Source organism: Cardiocondyla obscurior, linkage group LG08 (genome assembly GCF_019399895.1).
Source record: "Cardiocondyla obscurior isolate alpha-2009 linkage group LG08, Cobs3.1, whole genome shotgun sequence".
In the NCBI taxonomy this organism is placed as follows: domain Eukaryota; kingdom Metazoa; phylum Arthropoda; class Insecta; order Hymenoptera; family Formicidae; genus Cardiocondyla; species Cardiocondyla obscurior.
Window position 1 is genome coordinate 398,249 of NC_091871.1, and position 22,180 is coordinate 420,428.

Here is a 22,180-nt window from a genome sequence, read left to right on the forward strand (position 1 = left end):
TTTGAAAATGTGCTGGTAGAATTAATTGTGTTAATTGGTAATATACATTTATCTGAATAAATTGACAATTGTTCTATTATCGATTCCGACACGAAATTCGCGCTGGCGCAAGTATCTAATAAAGCGCGACATTTTATGCGTTTTTTACGATTGTCATAGTAAACGTATACAGACGCGCTTGTCAACAAGTGCGGAAAGGAAAAGTGTTCCGCGGATGTAACGTCTGTATTATCCGCATCGGTCTCGCTCATTTGTCAATTTTTTTTAACAATGACCGACGGTGACTCGGTAGTTTTCGTACTAGGCGTGATACTGTCGAGATGCAGCAACGTATTGTGTCGTTTTTGACACAATGAGCAATTTCCAAATTTACACGGATTGCCACGATGCGACCGCAAGCAATTATAACAAAGTTTCGCCTTTTTAATCAAATCAATGCGCTTCGGTATTGTCATTCGTTTAAACGTTTCACACAAATAAAGAGGATGTCGATTAATCTTGCAGGCTGGGCAATTCCGTGAAACGTTTACGATGAAAGCCTGATTAGAGGACGCGATTTTTCTTTGCTTTAAAGGTGGTTCCGGTTTACCTTGATCGTTACTGTTTGTTTTAGATCGTTCGCGTTTTGAAGCGCACACCACTCTTTTGTAAATAAATTCGTATAACTGATCAAATGTGGGAAATTTATCTCGTTCTAAACCGGCCTCCCACTTCTCTAAACTTTGTTTCGGCATTTTTCCCTCAAGAATGTGTACAAGAATTTCTGATCCAAAAGTAACGCCTAAAGATTTTAATGCCGCAACATGCTGTTGAGTGTCGTCGGCGAGTTTCGACATGCCGCTAGTCGATTCTTTATCTAACGTCGGCAGATTCAAGATCATTGAAATATGACGAGAAATTAGCACTCTTTTTACCTCGAATGCACGTTCAAGCACCTCCCAAGCATTCGCGTAGCTAATACTATCCGCAGATAGTATTTTTATTTTATTAGCGGCGTCACTTGTTAACGACGATTTTAGATAATGTAATTTATCGATTTCGGTTAGATCTGCTTGTGAACCGATCATGTTGTTGAAAGCATTCTTAAAAGACAATCAATTTTCGTAACTACCGTCGAAGGTAGAGAGGGGCGCGTTCGGCAATTTAATTCTACGCTTAGCTACCGTTACTGACGCGGTATCTGATTGATCTTCGGAACTCGCAGTGCTAATACTCGCGTTCGTTCTTGTTAGCGCGCTTAAAAAATTTTCAATTTTACTAGCAATCGCATAATATCTATCTTGAATCTGCGTAAATTCTATTTGATGTAAATCATCTGGATCGGAAATAGCTAATTCATCATTGTAATCCTCATACGCGTTGTAAAGCTCTGTTAGACGAGTTAAACGTAATTTCAACGCGGTGTTGTCTAATGTTCCCTTCTCAAAAATATTAGTGAGATTCGTTATTTGCGCCTTTAAAGACGTCCGTTTTTGTAGTATAAACTTGCTTCTATCGGCCATTATGTTATAGTTTAGAGGAAAGGACACAACAGGAAGTATTTCGAATAATATGATGTTACTGCCCTGATTTGTTGAATGACGTGAGTTCGTGTGTGTAGAAACTCAATCAGCTAGCGTGCGATTGTCCAATTCTTGATCCACCCAAAGTCATTTATGGCCGCGACTCACTGAATGATATGAGAGGTCATACCTCACAGAAGGCACCAAAAATGTTTTATAGAAAAAATAACCACCAATGTATTATCACTCGTGGTTCGGTTAAGTTTTGATAAATATGCAACTTCGTTTATTACACTCAATACGGTCTTACAAAACAGCGTCGAAACGTCTAATTTTTAACACGTATGTATCGCGACTCGCGACAACGCGTGGGGATCTATAGATCCTGCGTCGCGGCGCTCACCGACGACTACGCCTTGGGGTATATCCCTGGGTCGTGGTAGAACAGAAAAAGAACCAAATCGCGTGGATCGAACTGTAGGCGATGCTTCGCTCAATAAATCTGCGGACAGACTGACTGACTAGCCCGGATTTTCTGAAGCTTTTATAGACTCGTAAATTTTCGTGATTGGCTCGCTAAGTCACAAAGTCGCTGAGCCTTTTATATCTAAATCGCGATAAAGATGGTCTTAATGGACGCGGCGCAATCCTTTAGATGTCATAAAGCTTCAAAGAAGCGCGTTTTCTTCCAAACGGTATGTTTTTGAGTTCTGATCCACGCGTTTGTCTCGAAAATATAACGTATCTATATATATATATATACATATATATATATATATATATATATATATATATATATATATATATATATATATGTATATATGTATGTATACATAATAGGCGGTCGTACACGACGGTAATGTTTTTAACGCTTTGATGTACGCGACACATTTAATATATGTCAAGTTTTTAATTTTTTATATTATAATCATTTTATATCATAATCATTTTTATCATAATTGTTCAAGATTGTAGCATTATTTTCCGATTTGTGAAGGGGGCCTTTAGTTTCTGTAACTTTGCCTTGACCAGCCCCGGGTCTTTTGTTATAACGCGTCTGCTGCAACGCACATGCAAAACACATGATAAATCGTACGTGCCTAATCGCGCTTGGCAACGGAATTATCCCTTCGGGAAGAACCGACTTTTCGAAGGTTCTATGCTTTGTCTAACGACAAAAGAATTGTCGGTACCGAACTGATCGCGCAGCCGATCGATTTAGTCTTCGACTTACACTCAGAGCTGATGAAAACAACATCGTAGTCTCGCGCCGATTCGCCGTAATCTAAAATCCGCCGTGATTCAGACCTTTTGCTAAAATCCGCAGCAATTTTGCATTTCGTTTACCGCAATAAATAAACTCGCTGAAGTTTATTTAACAGTGTACTTTGCATAATAAATGTACAGTTTGCTGCAGTAATTATTGCTCTAAGATTATTACAACCTTTAACGTGCGATCGTTAACAATAATCATTTAATATATGTTGTTACGTCTCCGACTCCGCGTCTCTTTTTTTCGACGTATATTAAAATTTTAGTTAAGGGGAAGGTAGACCGTAGTCCATTGTAATATAAAAAAAAGGAATTTCAGAGTCTTTCAGAAAATAAATTCAATAGACGTCCACATATTCCGGGACAATTTGTTGCGTGGAAGCATAAAAAACATGTAACAAATTGCGAACGGGCGCCAACAGGATGTCAGACAAAGAATTTGTCTAGACATAACACAAAAAATCAAAATTTAAGAGCTCATAAATATTTCAACTTTGATAACCTGTCTGTCATAGGAAAAGAAAAATAACTTTTTCTTAAAATTGTAATTGCGTACCGATCCCGAGCTTTAGAAAAACCAAGGGCGCGAGAGACCCGAAATTACCGGAGTATGTGACGCAGGGAAAGGCAATAAAGCCAGGTAACCATATGTCATATGGAAAGTAAGAGTTACCTAACCATCTCTCGATGGAAATGATAGAAAAATTCTGGAAGGCTCGGAAGGGGTAACTCGTTGAAGCGGGGGTGCTTCGTAGGCACATTACTTCCTTAAAACCAATGGATTTCGGGAACTCCTCACCAAAATCTAGAAACTAAGGGCGAAAACTTAAAATAGAGAAGGGATGAAGTGCGAGTGCCCAATAATTTTAAGATAGGAAAAGTGGAGGAATAAGCTCTGCAAATGAGAGATTAGAATCTCAGAAAAATGAAAATTCGGGAAGAGTCCTCCCTTTTCCGAGCTTATAAAATCTTGTGCTCAGGCTGAGCACGCTCTCTTGCATCTTAGCTACAACCGAATAAGTTTTACTTAAACCTCACGTGAGTGTCTTGAGTGTGCAAGTCAACCCGAAGAAGCAGTTTGAAGATCTCCTAAAAGTAAGTCCCAACGATTTAATATGTATCTGGGCGAAAAACACGATTCCACTAAATGTATTTATCTTAATTAATTGTTTTCAAGTGTTGTCTGAGAGAAAGAAATGTCCGAGTCGAGGCTCCGCGGTTTTGATTTTGTGCTGATTGTTCCTGTGATCTGTTAAATGTGTGAGAATATCTGCTCCCGAACACCGGTTGAGACATGCTGTCGAAAAACTAGCGATTTTCTGTGGTCAACTCCGCGAAATATCGCTGGAACTTTGGCGACTGTTCTCGGCTAAAGAATCGGCAAGCGGTTCTCGCCAAAGATAGATTATGCGGAATCTTTCATGGGCGGATCGAGACCTTTGGAATTCGTCGATGACGAATCTCCTTCCCTCCATTGTTATTAAACATTCCAAAAATTTAATTCAGATTTAATTAAAATCAATTAATAATTTTAGTGGAATCTCTCAATAAGAAAACGTTGAGGAAGAGTCGGGCGCGGCGGAATAAGCAGATCAAAAATCTGAGGGAGTTAGTCCGCCGCTTCTTCGTACAATACCTTCTCGCGGCGGCACCAAGTGAAGAGGTTTTTGTGTCTCCCGCGCGCCACGAGGAGAGACCTTGGTCTCCTTGTCCAGGCCCACCGCCACCATCTCCTATCCGCGGCGATCCGGAACCGTTATTCGGCTATTTCCCGGAAGAAGAGGAGTCTGTTACAAATCCTTCCGACGACCGAAATCTTTCGTCTCAATCCACGGAGCCTGGATCGGAATTATTCCGCCCCACGACTCCTTCTTATACTCCGAATTCGTCCCTCGTCTCCGAGCCACGGTTTCCCGGAGATGAGCCAAGAGCCTGTTCTTCTCCTCTTTCACCATCTCCTTTTCCCTTCGAACCTGAGGAAGCCGACTCTCTGGGTGAGGATGACTCAATCTCTCTCCCAGGAGTAGACTTCCCCGATCAACCTCCATCTCCGGTCCCGAGTATAGAGATCCTCGAGGAGCATCCAGAGCCGAGAGAGGTTATAGATCCTTTCCTGGAGCTCCTCCGCAGGGCCTGTACTCCGTGGACAGATCCTGTCCCGGAAAGGGCCTTCTCCATCGGCCCTGACCACTTCGAGCCAGAGGAGATCAGGATTCAGGCAGCTCGGTCTGATCCTGATTCTCATTTTTTCATTTATTATCCCGGGGTGGAATTTCCTTTCCTGGCTCCGATGCGATTAATTGACCTTGTTTTCCCGAGATCCACGGCGAGGGTGGTGGAAATCGAAGAGGTCACTATAGATTAATAATCACACACACACATGCACACCTTTACACTCATGTAAATATTGTAAAATACTCAACACCGCTATGTTAAAATTATATCTATTCATTCGTCTATTACCGTTCTCTTATTATTTGATTTGTTTAGTAAAAACTTTTACTTTATTTTTATATTTTAAACGAGCTGTATGAGTTTTTTTTTTAATTGTTCATTTGTCATCTATGGATTATTTTTGATTTTGTAATTAGAGTCATTTGTTTTAATTAAATTGTTAATTTAGTGTTATTAAAATCGTGGGTTAATTATTTAATTATTACCCTAAACTATCCTGTCTAAGCGATCAATCACGCCTGGTTCTATCCCAGAGAATAAGGATTCATTTCCTTTCTCTAAAAAGAACCTCTTACGCGCTCAATTGAAATCCGAAAAATAATCTGCGCGTAAAACGTGTAGATTCGAATTTCGAATCTCACATAAATTCGGTGGTACGTCACCTCCCTACCCTACCAGCACAGACCATTCCGAGGAATTCCTTCCAATTAATTAATTAAATAAAATTAATCCTCCTGACGTAACATACCACTGATTTTTGGGGGCTCGTCCGGGATTGTTTGAGCGTGATTTTTCGCAAATGGATACTAGGGCAACGTCTGACAAGGCGGAAGTAGATAAAGCTTATAAAGCAGCGGTTGAACAAACGGGTAAATCAAAATCTACACAATCACAAATACACACTTCGACACCCACTGCGGCCAAAATCCCACAATCCAAGCAATCTACTTCCTCACAAACCATCACAGAACGTGTATCTACTCCTTTACCCGATATATCCGAAGTAACGGAAGGATCTACTATTAAATTAGACGAGACACGATTACCTCTGGCGCCAAAGCGATTACAGGCATATTATAGTAAAATCGAACCCGCGAAAGAAGTTAAGAAAATGGCGAATCCAAATCCGTTCGCCACGTTAAAATACGCCGTTGAGGCGGTCCCCTTCTTTGATGGCAAAAACATCTCGATAAATTATTTTATTGAGGGATGTGAAGAGGCGAAAAATATGCTGCCCGCAGAGGCTGAGGAGCAGTTCACTAAAGTAATTAGGACGCGAATAACCGGTGAAGCTCGACGGACGATTCAAGGGATGGAATTTGAAACCGTAGCTCAGCTAACGAAATATTTAGAAAATATTTTCGGGCAAGATAAAAACGTTTACCAATTACAAGGAGAATTAGGGAGAATTTACCAGAAAAATGAAGAAGACGTCATTACGTACGCTAACAGAGTACGTCTTCTAGGGAATAGAATCATGGACGTGCATAAAAGAATGATAGACGATTATGCACAATTAACGGAAATCAGAAACTCTTTAGAAAAAGATGTCTGTAAATGTTTTATTCGTGGATTAAAATCAGAAATCGAACAAAGAGTAAAAAGAGATCTAGGCGTCCATGAAACTGTTACCGACGCTCTAGACATTGAAAGAGAATTGCGCGAAATTAATGATCTACGTCACGGTAAAATCTCATCTACTTCAAAGCCCTTGAATATTGATCGTCCTAGAGAAGTTTGCCAGTTGTGCCTCAAAGAAGGGCATGCTGCCTCAACATGTAAAAAACTAGCTTCTCATACGGGTAATTATTTTAGTTTACCCAATGAAATTTTAGTCTGCCAAATTTGTAAAAAGCGCGGGCACAGTGCGGATAAATGTCGTCAACGCGAAACAAATAATCGTCGTTTTATAAACATTATTCAAGAAAATAAATCGAATTGCCAGCTATGCAATAAACCGGGACATAACGCGAAGAATTGCCGATTTAATAATAGCAATCAAAATAGGACAGTGTTAATTTGCCAATGGTGCGAAAAATCGGGACATACCGCGAATAATTGCTGGAAAAAACAGCAAGAATCCAGAATTACTGGGCAAAAACCGCGAACAGTGTGTCAAATTTGCGATGGATTCGGCCATTCAGCAAAAGAATGCCGAAATAATGCGAGGCAGAATAGCTCCAAAGAAACAGAGTATTGTCGCTATTGTAAGAAAGATGGCCACGTGTTAGAAAACTGCGAACTTAGAATTACTAACAATAAAAGGCGTGAAGCAATGAATGCGGGAAACGCCGGTGGCCCCTCCAAGACGGGTGTGCAGCAGGGGTCCGGACGGATCTCACACCCTGTAGTATCGGTCCGGAAATGAGTCAAAGAATAGAGCCTGAAATTCGGCCGGTTACCGTAAATTTAGATAGGCATAGTCATGTACCCACGATTCAAGTAAAATTAAACAATCAGAATCGAAACGCGACTTTCATGTTAGATACTGGATCAGGTCCGAATATAATAAAAGAAAATTTAATCTCTGATAAATTAAAAATTGATTACGGGAACATTTTAAGATTAAACGGTATAAATGATTATCCAGTATATACTCTCGGTAGAGTAATAATGCCGCTATTTAAAAAACGAGTAATATTTCATATAGTCTCCAAAGATTTTCCCATTTCGCAAGCCGGAATATTAGGAAACGATTTCTTTAAACAAACAAATTCGCGGATTGACTATGCCGAAGGACATTTAGAAATATCGGGAGAAAGAATTTCATTTTCGACCCCTGAAACAATAACCGTCCCACCGCAAACCGAATCTCTATTCTTTGTACGCATTTCTAATCCGGAAATTGAAATCGGATATATACCGCGAATGAAAGTCATCCACGGTATTTATCTGGGAGATACCGTCGCCAGGAATAAAGACGGAAAGGCCTATCTGCATATAATAAGTACACTGAACGAACCCATTGAAGTTCAGGTACCTACAATACAGTTACAACCATTAAGTAAAATGCAGGCGGAAAACATCGAGGGAAACAATGAAGAATGGCAGACCGTTGAAATGTCACGAGACCCCGAGGTTAAACAAACCCATGACGGAGTAAATCACGATAGCAACGATCTCTGTCATCAGGATTTCTTTGATGAAAAAATTCTTGAAGACAATATCCAAGAAAAAAATAAAATGAAAACCACGCAGGAGAAGGATGCAAAGACATCGCCTGGTGGGGACCACAATAAATCTAGAAAAGGGGGAAATTTCCAAACCCCGTCCAAAAATGAAAAATATAAAAATTCACTTACCCAGGAGAAGGATGCCAAGACATCGCCGGGAAGTAAAATAAATAAAGAGGTAAATCTCCAAGCCTCATTAAAAGAATCTAAAATTTCCAGAGATTCTAATCCTGTCAATCGCGAGGAGGGAAATTTCCAAACCTCACTGCGCGATATGACTTCCTCCAAATCCAAAAAGGATCCTTTAAAAATGATAAAAGAATTAAAATTTCCGCGAGTCAAAGAACCCGGAAATAATAGAGATACTTCCTCTCATATTACCTTCGAAGAATTAGCGAAGAAGTTACATTTATACGATAAATGTAAAATTAATAATAATAAAAATCAATTAATGATTAATAAACCGTCTTCAAGAATATCAGACTGCATGGAAAAACAATCTCAGCAAATAATAAAAGAATCCACGATTATCCGTCCAAATAAAAGGGAAAGAAAAGATAAAATAAGTGCGCAATGCTTAGCCATAATTAACGAGCAGGGAAATAAGCGCCTTTCTGAAATAATGGAATTACTTCGTTTGGATCATGTGAGCGCTTCTGAAAGAGAGAATGTAACGAATCTCGTCAAAAGCAGCCAGGATAGATTCCACATACCCGGAGAAATGCTGACCTTCACTCAGGTACTGCAGCATCAAATACCCACAACAGATGATCAACCGATTAACACCAGGCAGTATCGATTTCCGCAGAAGCATAAGGAAGAAATAAATAAGCAGGTAGACGAGCTGTTGAAAGGAAAAATTATTAAACCTTCACAGTCGCCATACAACACGCCAATATGGATCGTGCCAAAGAAGGACGACTCACAAGGAAATAAGCGATGGAGAATGGTACTGGACTTTAGGAGCCTCAACGAAAAAACAATCGGAGACGCCTACCCACTGCCGAATATCGTCGATATACTGGATCAATTAGGTGGGGCACGATACTTCTCCGTCTGCAATCTAGCGTCCGGATTTCATCAAATAAAAATGGATCCGAAGGATAGCCATAAAACGGCTTTCACAACTCCGTTCGGGCATTATGAATTCGAAAGAATGCCCTTCGGATTAAAAAACGCGCCTGCAACTTTCCAGAGATTAATGGATCTCGTATTAACAGGATTGCAGGGCCGTGAATTATTTGTATATATGGATGATATAGTCATATATGCAAAAACGCTAGAGGAACATGAGAGGAAATATAATCTATTAATACAGCGATTGCGAGAAGCGAACCTAAAATTACAACCAGATAAGTGTGAATTTTTAAAACCAAAAGTAACTTATCTTGGTCATGTAATTAGCAAAGACGGCGTAACTCCAGATCCGAAAAAGCTGGAAGCTGTTAAATTATTTCCACGACCTAAAACGCCTAAAAATATTAAACAATTTTTAGGCTTGGCGGGATACTACCGACGGTTCATACCAAGCTTCTCGAAATTAGCTAAACCCCTGACTGTATTATTAAAAAATGACACAGCATTCGAATGGACTTCAAATCAAGAGGAAGCATTCGAATTATTAAAACAAAAATTATGCGAGGAACCAGTATTACAATATCCGGATTTCTCACAACCATTTATATTAACTACGGACGCCTCAGGACTTGCAGTAGGAGGAATTTTATCTCAAGGAAAAATTAACAAAGATCAACCGGTGGCATATGCATCTCGTACACTGACAGACAATGAAGTAAAGTACGATACATATGAAAAAGAGGCGTTAGCTATTGTATACTGCGTTAAGCATTTTCGGCCATACTTATACGGCCGGAAATTTACCTTAGTTACGGATCACAAACCGTTGCTCTGGTTTAAACATGCTCAAGATGCTAATATGCGCATACTTCGGTGGCGATTAAAATTAGCAGAGTATGACTACGACGTAGTATATAAAGCTGGGAAAACCAATGTAAACGCGGATGCATTGTCTAGGAATCCAGTAGAAGAAATACCGTGTAATATAATTAATCCTGCAAAGAAATTAAATCCGAATAATCCTAAGGACGCCGAATTAATTGCACAAATGCTGGAGGAATCAGATAACGATAGCGAAGAAGACGACGACTATAAATTATATCTGTCTGATGAAGAGGAAATAGATAACATACCAATCAAAAATGATTCAGTATCTTTTACAGATCAAGAATTAAGAGAGCCATCACAGGAAATCGTGGAACAGGCATTAATTCATGATCCACCAACGGAACGTAGGATCCAGACACGAAGCCAAACGGCAAAGAAGGAAAGAATGGAAAAATTAAAAGAAAATATAATTGAAAAGGAAAATGAACAAATAGAAGAACTTGAAATTCAAAAGGAGGACCCCGACGGAGGAAAAAGTGACGACGGAAGTGAAAGCGAAAGTGAAACGGACGAAAGTAAAAATTTACCTGTTATCACCGACATACAAGATATACCTAACAATATAATCGAAACACGTGATTTGTTATTTCTGCGAAAAGATAATATCACATATTTTACAGACACCGAGGGAAACCCTTTAGATTCAGGTTCTCAGAAACTATTTGAAAGAAACGAATTACCGAAAATAAGAACGTTAAGCTTAGGCGAAGCACAACCAATTAAGTATAAAAAATACTATCACATTATTTTACCGATCAGCGAGGGAGTCCGGGAAGGACCAACTTTAACTCTGCAACATGTATCCACAGCTATTAAAAATCTGCGAGCTATCTCCGAAGAATTAAATTTACAAACAATTAGTATCGCGAAAACTGATTTAGTAAACAACGTACTGTTACGTCCTGTAACTCCACATCTCCTTTTTCCGACACATGGTAGATAAAGTAGATAGTAAAAGGTATACCGAATGTATTGGGACCAAAGGAGACGGTTCTAAGTTTCCAGAAAAAATAATTCTAACTGACGGAATATCCTGAATCGCCAGATGTATAAAATAAAAGAAGGAACCAAAAACAATTGTGCAACAGATGTGGAATATAAAAAAATCGAAACGAAAGGATTTGTCAAAATATTCATAAAACATTAATAGCTCGGAATATCTTAAACTAATAATAAATGTCTGGCGGAACACGAGGGAAATTCTGGAAGAAAAACAATTCAGTAAAATCAAATTCCGCCGCGGATCCTAGGGATTAGAAAAAGGAGGCAAAAAGCCTGTAATAATAAAAATTGGGATACGCGGCTGGAAACTATAAAACTCAGGCAGCAATTGCACGCTGCCGGTAAAAAAAAGGTTACCTAAAGCTTTTTCGAATCTGTTATCTGGAAGCTTGGAAGGGCTAAAACCATGTAGAGGGGAGGTCATAAAACATTTTCTCCTGGACCAATAGATATCGGGAACTCCTCACCAAAAATTAGAAACTAAGGGCGAAAACTTAGAAAATTAAGAAAGGCGACCAATAATTGTGAAGACGGAAAAGTGGAGGAATAAGCCTAACGAATAGAATTCAAAATTCGGATAAGACTTAGAATCTGGCGCTGGTCCTCCCCTTTTCCGAGCTTATAAAACCGAGCGTCCCGACGACGCTCGCTCTCAATTCTGTTCTAAAAAGCTCATTCATTCTGTTCTTAAAATTTAAATTGCTCAGTTGCTCAGTTGTTTCAAAAATCTTTAAGTGTTTGTGATCATCTTGTGTGGGCGAAATAAAGGAAACATCTCGAGATCTCATCCGAGTGAATTTGAAGACAACAAGTAGTAAGTGCTATCATTTATTTATTCCCCTTTTTCCTTTGAACGGTTCCACTAAATAGTTTTATTTGATTTGTATTCATATATTTATATAAGTAAAAAATGAAAATTGAGGGAATAGTCAGGGTGCCGCTCACGCTTAATTATTTCGTTATCTCTCCCTCGAATCCTCTCGTTTTTTCGGGTGCCTCAGCCTATCTAGCGGGCTTCCTTTTGTCGGAGGTTGCGATATGCCGCCAGTAAATGGTGACTATCAAAACCTTGACTTGAGTAAGGCTCCATTCGGCTTGAGGAACCAGAGAAACTTGGGGTGGCAGCAGGGAGATCCGAAAGGAGCTGTGAGACGTGATGCCCAGCCATATTCTCCTCCAAGATTCATTTATTAATTTAATTCATTAAAATGAAATCCTTTTAGTGGAATCATCGAACTTAAGAACTCTAAAGAAAAGCCGGGCTCGCCGAAATCGGCAAATTCGGAATCTGAGGGGCCTTATCCGGTCCTTCTTTATACAATATTTATTCGCGGCGGCGCCAGGGGAGATTAGAACCGACCCTCCCCGAAGAAGAGGAGAGAGGTCGTGGTCCCCTCAACCCCCAGCTCCCCCGACTTCGCCGGCTCCTGAAGAAGTTCCTCTGAACGTCGAAGAACCTAGGGAATTCCCCCCTTCTCCGGATACGCCGAAAAATAGCGTCAATGCGACCGAGTCAGAGCCTGATTTGGAGCAGTTCCGCCCTACGACTCCTTCCTATTCTCCGGACATCTCGATTCATTCTCCGGGAGCTGCACCTAGAGCATGCTCCTCTCCAATTCCGTCCCCGATACCTCATCCTGGGGAGCCTGAGGAGGTCGACTCCATTGCTGATGACGATACCGTCTTTTGGCAAGAGTCTGACGGCCCAGAGCCTTCCCCCTCCCCCGCCCCGAGCGTAGAGTTCCTCGGCGGGCAAGAAGAACCCAGAGCGATCATAGATCCTCTCCTCGAGCTCCTCCGGAGGACTTGCTCTCCGTGGACGGATCCCGTCCCCGAAAGGGCCTTCACCATAGGCCCTGATTCCTTTGATCCTGAGGAGATCAGGAGAGAGGCCAGCAGGGCATCTCCTGATCAGAACGTCCTCATATTTTATCCCGGGGTGGAACACCCCTTTTTAGCTCCGATCAGGCTGATTGATCGTGTGTTTCCGAGATCATCTGCCAGGATCTCGGAAATAATCGAGATCGACCTCGATTAAATATTTCTATTTTCTTTTGAACTTTTCTTATGTTATTTTTTCCCGCGCACTTTTGTAAAATATAAAAGATGTTTTGTTTATTTAATTTAGTTAAAGTCTCTGGGTTTATCATTATCATAAATTTTAAATGTATCATCTCTATTTGACATCAATTTTAAAAAAATAATAATAATAATAATAATAAAGAATGTTAAATTAAATCTCGTTAAAACAGATCTTTGAAATTTTCTTTTAATGAACCATTAGCTCCATTTACTGCGAAAAACACCTCCGGTTCTTTCCCTGGGAACAAGAAGTAAAATTCTTTCCCTCAAAAGAACAAAAATCGCGCTAATTCAAATCTTTTCTCGTTCTAATACATTCCTAGCGCTTAATACGCGTGACGTTGTCTCGCACGCGTCACGCAAGAATTGGTAGTTGCGTCTCTCTCTCTCTTCCCTTTACCTGCTTTTGATCCATCTCCTAGTCATTGAGAACCGGTAATCCTTCCATTAAAATTATTCCTAAACCTGACGTAACATACTACCGATTTTTGGGGGCTCGTCCGGGATAGTGAGCGTGGTTTTTCGCAAATGGAGACCAGAGCAAAATCCGATAAGGAAGAAGTAGATAAAAACTATAAAGCTGCGGTAGAACAATCGTCTAAACCAAAACAGACACAAACTCAGGTACATACTTCGACGCCTACTGTGTCCAAAAATCCACAACCTAAACAACCTATTCCTTTACAAACCATTACTGAAAGCGTATCTACTCCTTTGCCTGATATATCCGAGGTAACGGAGGGATCTACAATTAAATTAGACGATACCCGAATACCCCTGGTGCCAAAGCGACTACAAGCGTATTATAGCAAAGTTGAACCCGTAGTAGAACCTAAGAAAATGGCGAATACAAATCCGTTCGCCACATTAAAATACGCGGTAGAGGCGGTTCCCTTCTTTGATGGCAAAAACATCTCCATAAATTATTTTGTGGAAGGATGTGAGGAGGCAAAGAATATGTTGCCTCCCGAGGCCGAGGAACAATTCGCAAAAGTAATTCGAACGCGGATAACAGGCGAAGCTCGACGAACGATCCAGGGGATGGAATTTGATACCGTGGCTCAATTAACCAAATTTTTGGAGAACATTTTTGGACAAGATAAAAATGTTTACCAACTACAGGGGGAATTGGGCAGGGTATATCAAAAAAATGAAGAAGACGTAATCACGTATGCTAACAGAGTGAGACTTCTGGGAAATAGAATAATGGACGTTCACAAAAGGATGATTGATGATTACGAGCAATTAGCTGAAATTAGAAACACTTTAGAAAAAGATGTATGCAAATGTTTTATACGAGGATTAAAAGCAGAAATAGAACAAAGAGTAAAAAGGGATTTAGATGTGCACGAAACCGTCAATGATGCTCTAAATATAGAAAGAGAGCTACGTGAAATTACCGAAATACGACACGGTAAAGTCTCAGCCACCCCTAAGTTATCGAATATAGATCGTTCTCGAGAAATTTGCCAGTTATGCCTCAAAGAAGGGCATGTTGCCTCGAACTGTAGGAAATTAGCGATACAAACAGGAAACCATTTAAATGCCCCAAACGAGATTTTAATCTGTCAAATCTGTAAAAAACGCGGACATAGTGCCGAAAAATGTCGGTTACGCGAAACTAATAACCGCCGGTTTATAAACTTAATTCAAGAAAATAAATTCAATTGTCAAATTTGTAATAAACCCGGTCACAATGCAAGAAATTGCAGATTTAATGGCAACGGTAACAATAACAATCAAGTCAGAACAACATTAATCTGTCAATGGTGCGACAAATCGGGGCACACCGCAAATAATTGTTGGAGGAAACAGCAGGAATCGAGAACAACTGAGCATAAAACACGAATAACGTGTCAAATATGCGAAGGATTCGGTCATTCGGCCAAAGAATGCCGAAATAATGCGAGGCAAAACGGCTCTAAGGAGGTAGAGCACTGCCGCTACTGTAAAAAGGAAGGGCACACGTTAGATAATTGCGAATTAAGGATTGCTAATAACAAAAGGCGTGAAGCAATAAGTGCGGGAAACGCCAGTGGCCCCTCAAAGATGGGTGTGCAGCAGGGGTCCGGACGGATCTCACACCCAGTGGTAACTCTCCGGAAATAAGTCAAAGAATAGAGCCCGAAATTCGCCCGGTCACGGTAAATTTAGATAGGCATAGTCATGTACCCACGATTCAAGTAAAGTTAAACAATCAAAATCAAGACGCGACTTTCATGTTAGATACAGGTTCAGGCCCGAATATAATTAAAGAAAATTTAATTTCAAATAAATTAAAAATCGATTATGGAAATATTTTAAGATTGAACGGAATAAATGATTATCCGGTGTATACTCTTGGAAGAGTAATAATGCCGTTATTTAAAAAACAAGTAATTTTTCACATCGTGTCAAAAGATTTTCCGATTTCTCAAGCCGGAATATTGGGTAATGATTTTTTCAAACAAACAAATTCGCGAATAGACTATGCTGAAGGACATTTAGAAATATCGGGAGAAAGAATTTCATTTTCTACTCCTGAAACAATTACCGTTCCACCGCAGGGCGAATCTCTATTCTTTGTACGAATTTCAAACCCAGAGATTGAGGTCGGATATGTACCGCGAATGAAAGTCGTTCACGGAATTTATCTGGGAGATACCGTCGCCACCAATAAAGACGGAAAGGCATATCTAAACATAATAAGTACACTGAGCGAACCTATTGAAGTTCAGGTACCTACAATACAATTACTACCGTTAAGTGAAATGCAGGTAGGAAACATCGAGAAGTGTAATAAAGAATGGCAGACCGTTGAAATGTCAAGAGACTCCGAAGTCAAGAAAATCTATGACGAAGAAAATCATGATAGCAGCGATCTCTGTCATCAAGACTTCATCGATGGAAAACTTCTTGAAGACCAAATCCAAAAGAAAATTAAAAAGAGAGAGAAAAACAAAATAAAAACTACGCAGGAGAAGGATGCAAAGACATCGCCTGGTAGAAAATTAACCACGCAGGAGAAGGATGCAAAGACATCGCCTGGTGGGGACCACGATAAATCTGGAAAAGGGGGAAATTTCCAAACCCCGTCCAAAAATGAAAAATATAAAAATTCACTTACCCAGGAGAAGGATGCCAAGACATCGCCGGGAAGTAAAATAAATAAAGAGGTAAATCTCCAAGCCTCACAAATAGAATCTAAAATTTCCAAAGATTCAACTCCTGTCAATCACGAGGAGGGAAATTTCCAAACCTCACTACGTGATCTGACCTCCTCCAGTAATTCTAGAATGGATCCATTGAAAATAATGAAAGAATTAAAATTTCCGCGAGTCAGAGAACCCGGAAATAATGAAGATACTCTCTCTCACATTACCTTCGAAGAAATAGCGAAGAAGTTGCATTTATATGATAAATGTAAAATTAATAATAATAAAAATAAAATAACAGTAAATAAACCGTCTTCAAGAATATCAACCTCCATGGAAAAACAGTCTCAACAAATAATAGAAGAATCTACGATCTCCCGTTTGGATAAAGAGAAAAGGAAAGATAAAATTAGTGCGCAATGCCTAGCCATAATAAATGAGCAGGAAAATAAGCGCCTTTCCGAGATAATGAAATTATTACGCTTAGAACATGTAAGCGCCACCGAAAAAGAGAACGTAACAAATCTCATTAAAGAGAGCCAGGATAGATTTCACATACCCGGAGAGAAGCTGACCTTCACTCAGGTACTGCAACACCAAATACCCACAACGGATGACCAACCTATTAACACCCGGCAGTATCGCTTTCCACAAAAACATAAAGAGGAAATAAATAAACAAGTGGACGAACTGTTGAAAGGAGGAATAGTAAAACCTTCGCAGTCACCGTACAATACGCCCATATGGATCGTGCCAAAGAAGGACGATTCACAAGGAAATGAACGATGGAGAATGGTGCTGGATTTTAGAAGCCTCAATGAGAAGACAATCGGAGACGCTTATCCATTACCAAACATTGTTGACATACTAGATCAATTAGGCGGCGCTAAATATTTTTCCGTCTGTGATCTAGCTTCCGGATTCCATCAAATAAAAATGGATCCGAAGGACAGCCATAAAACGGCTTTCACAACTCCGTTCGGGCATTACGAGTTCGAAAGAATGCCCTTCGGATTAAAAAACGCACCTGCCACTTTCCAGAGGTTAATGGATCTTGTGTTAATGGGATTGCAGGGCCGAGAATTATTTGTATATATGGACGATATAGTCATATATGCAAAAACATTAGAAGAACACGAACGAAAATTCAATCAATTAATACAGCGGTTGCGAGAGGCGAATCTGAAATTACAGCCGGATAAGTGTGAATTTTTGAAATCAAAAGTAACTTATCTCGGTCATGTAATTAGCAAGGACGGCGTAACGCCAGATCCGAAAAAGCTGGAAGCCGTCAAATCATTTCCGCGACCAAAAACGCCCAAGAACATTAAACAATTTCTGGGTTTGGCGGGATATTACCGCAGGTTCATACCTAATTTCTCAAAACTGGCTAAACCATTAACCGCATTATTAAAAAATGATACAGCATTTGAATGGACTTCAAATCAAGAGGAAGCATTCGAATCGCTGAAGCAGAAATTATGTGAGGAACCCGTATTACAATATCCGGATTTTTCACAACCGTTCATCTTAACTACGGACGCCTCAGGAATAGCTGTAGGAGGAATTTTGTCACAGGGAATAATAAACAAAGATCAACCCGTGGCATATGCATCACGAACATTGACGGAGAACGAAGTAAAATACGACACGTACGAAAAAGAAGCACTAGCAATAGTCTATTGTGTGAAACATTTTCGACCATACCTATACGGTCGGAAATTTACTTTAGTCACGGATCATAAACCATTGCTTTGGTTCAAAAATGCGCAAGATGCAAACATGCGCATATTACGGTGGCGATTAAAATTAGCCGAGTATGACTACGATGTAGGATACAAGGCAGGAAAAACGAATGTAAACGCAGATGCATTGTCAAGAAATCCTGTAGAAGAAAAACAATGCAACATAATTAAGCCTACGAAAAAATTAAATCCGAACGATCCTAAAGATGCTGAATTAATCGCACAAATGCTAGAAGAATCCGATAATGACAGTGAAGAAGACGACGATTACAAATTATATTTATCTGATGAGGAAGAAATAGAAAAGGAAATTAATAAAAATGAAATAAGCAAAAATGATTCAATACCTTTTACGGAACAGGAATTAAATGAACCATCACAGGAGATTGTGGAAAAAGCATTAATTCATGAACCACCAGAAGAACACCGAATACAAACACGAAGCCTTACAGCAAAAAAGGCAAGGACAGAACTATTAGAAGACAAGGAAATCAAAAAGGAGGATAAGCAGGTAGATGAATCTGACAAGGAAAGAGAGAGCGACAGTGGAAGTGAAGATGAGAGTGAGACAGAGGAAAATAGAAATTTACCCGTTGTTACTGTTACGTCTCCGACTCCGCGTCTCTTTTTTTCGACGTATATTAAAATCTTAGTTAAGGGGAAGGTAGACCGTAGTCCATTGTAATATAAAAAAAAGGAATTTCAGAGTCCTTCAGAAAATAAATTCAATAGACGTTCACATATTCCGGGACAATTTGTTGCGTGGAAGCATAAAAAAACATGTAACAAATTGCGAACGGGCGCCAACAGGATGTCAGACAAAGAATTTGTCTAGACATAATACAAAAAATCAGAATTTAAGAGCTCATAAATATTTCAACTTTGATAACCTGTCCGTCATAGGAAAGGAAAAATAACTTTCTTTTAAAAATTGTAATTGCGTACCGATCCCGAGCTTTAGAAAAACCAAGGGCGCGAGCGACCCGAAATTACCGGAGTATGTGACGCAGGCAAAGGCAATAAAGCCGGGTACCCATACGTCATATGGAATGTAAGAGTTACCTAACCATCTCTCGATGGAAATGATAGAAAAATTCTGGAAGGCTCGGAAGGGGTAACTCGTTGAAGCGGGGGTGCTTCGTAGGCACATTACTTCCTTAAAACCAATGGACTTCGGGAACTCCTCACCAAAATCTAGAAACTAAGGGCGAAAACTTAAAATAGAGAAGGGACGAAGTGCGAGTGCCCAATAATTTTGAGATAGGAAAAGTGGAGGAATAAGCTCTGCGAATGAGAGATTAGAATCTCAGAAAAATGAAAATTCGGGAAGAGTCCTCCCCTTTTCCGAGCTTATAAAATCTTGTGCTCAGGCTGAGCACGCTCTCTTGTATCTCAGCCACAAGCCGAATCAGTTTACTTAAATCTATCGTGAGTGCTTTGAGTGTGCAAGTCAATCCAAACCTATCGAGGAAGCAGTTGAAGATCTCCTAAAAGTAAGTCCCTACGATTTAATATGTACTTGGGCGAAACACACGATTCCACTAAATGTAGTCATCTTGATTAATTGTTTTCAAATGTTGTCTGAGAGAAAGAAATGTCCGAGTTGAAGATCCGCGGTTTTGATTTTGTGCTGATTGATCCCGTGATCTGTTAAATGTGTGAGAATATCTGCTCCCGAACACCGGTTGAGACATGCTGTCGAAAACCTAGCGATTTTCTGTGGTCAACTCCGCGAAATATCGCTGGAACTTTGGCGACTGTTCTCAGCTAAAGAATCGGGAAGCGGCTCTCGCCAAAGATAGATTATGCGGAATCTTTCATGGCCGGATCGAGACTTTCGGAATTCGTCGATGACGAATCTCCTTCCCTCCATTGTTATTAAACATTCATAAAAATTCAATTCTGATTTAATTAAAATCAATTAATGATTTTAGTGGAATCCCAAAATAAGAAAACGTTGAGGAAGAGTCGAGCGCGGCGGAATAAACAGATCAAAAATCTGAGAGAATTAGTCCGCCGCTTCTTCGTACAATATCTTCTCGCGGCGGCACCGAGTGAGGAAGTATTTGTGTCTCCCGCGCGCAACGAGGAGAGACCTTGGTCTCCTCGTCCAGGCCCACCGCCACCATCTCCTATCCGCGGCGATCCGGAGCCGTTATACGGCTATTTCCCAGAAGAAGAGGAGTTAGTTGCGAATCCTTCCGACGACCGAGATCTTTCGTCTCAGTCCACGGAGCCTGAAACGGAATTATTCCGCCCCACGACTCCTTCTTATACTCCGAATTCTTCCCTCATCTCCGAGCCACGGTTTCCCGGAGATGAGCCAAGAGTCTGCTCCACTCCTCTTTCACCACCTCCTTTTCCCTTCGAACCTGAGGAAGCCGACTCTCTGGGTGAGGATGACTCAATCTCTCTCCCAGGAGTAGACTTCCCCGATCAACCTCCATCTCCGGTCCCGAGTATAGAGATCCTCGAGGAGCATCCAGAACCGAGAGAGGTTATAGATCCTCTCCTGGAGCTCCTCCGCAGGGCCTGTACTCCGTGGACAGATCCTGTCCCGGAAAGGGCCTTCTCCATCGGCCCTGACCACTTCGAACCAGAAGAGATCAGGATTCAGGCAGCTCGGTCTGATCCTGATTCTCATTTCTTTATTTATTATCCCGGGGTGGAATTTCCCTTCCTGGCTCCGATGCGATTAATTGACCTCGTTTTCCCGAGATCCACCGCGAGGGTGGTGGAAATCGAAGAGGTCACAATAGATTAACACACATATACACACACACATGCACACCCTTACACTCATTTAAATATTGTAAAGTTCTCAACACCGAAATGTTAAAATTATATTTACTCATCCGTACATTACCATTCTCGTATTATTTGATTTGTAAAATAAAAACTTTTACGCTATTTTTATATTTTAAATGCACTGTATGAGTTTTTGAATTGCCTATTCGCCATCTATAGATTATTTTCGATTTTTGTAATTAGAGTCATTTATTTTTAATTAAATTGTTAATTAGTGTTATTAAAATCGTGGACTAATTATTTAATTATTACCCTAAACTATCCTGCCTAAGCGATCAATCACGCCCGGTTCTATCCCAGAGAATAAGGATTCATTTCCTTTCTCTAAAAAGAACCACTTACGCGCTCATTTGAAATCCGAAAAGTATTCTGCGCGTAAAACGTGTAGATTCGAATTTCGAATCTCACATAAATTCGGTGGTACGTCACCTCCCTACCCTACCAGCACAGACCATTCCGAGGAATTCCTTCCAATTGATTAATTAAATAGAAATTAATCCTCCTGACGTAACATTACAGATATTCAAGATATACCTAACAACATAATTGAAACACGCGACTTATTATTCTTGCGGAAAGATAATATCACATACTTCACTGACATTGAAGGAAATCCTTTGGATTCTGGTTCACAAAAATTATTTGAGAGGAATGAATTACCGAAAATTAAAACGCTTGCCTTAGGGGAAGCGCAACCGATTAAATACAAGAAATATTATCATATTATTTTACCAATCAGCGAAGGAGTCCGGGAAGGACCAACTTTAACTTTGCGATACATATCTACAGCCATAAAAAATTTGCGAATAATCTCCGACGAATTAAATTTGCAAACAGTTAGTATTGCGAAAACTGATCTAATAAACAATGTACCTTGGGGCGAAATTAAAAACTTGCTACATATAATTTTCTTAAACTCACCTACGAAAATAAAAATTTGCAACGGAGCAATAAAATATCCTCCTAGAGATCTCCGATCGTCAATAATCGGAGAAATGCATTGTTCACCAACGGGGGGACATCGCGGAGTAAATAAAACATATAATAGAATTAAACATAAATACTACTGGGAAAATTTAAAACAAGAAGTTCAATTATATATTCAGCAATGTCTACAGTGTCAGTTAAAAAAATTAGTCAGGGTAAAAACCAAACAACCCATGCTAATAACTGACACACCAGGAGCATCTTTTGACAAAATTGCCATGGACATTGTAGGGCCTCTGCCAAGAACAGACAGAGGAAATGAATATATTCTGACCATGCAAGACCAGCTGACAAAATTCTGCATGGGCGTACCATTACAAAATCAGACATCCGAA

General features: G+C 40.0%; 1 pseudogene; it reads right to left on the reverse strand.

The window, feature by feature from the left end:
• Window positions 1-254: 254 nt before the first annotated feature.
• On the reverse strand, window positions 255-1,502 carry LOC139104768 (uncharacterized; annotated as a pseudogene).
• Window positions 1,503-22,180: the final 20,678 nt, after the last annotated feature.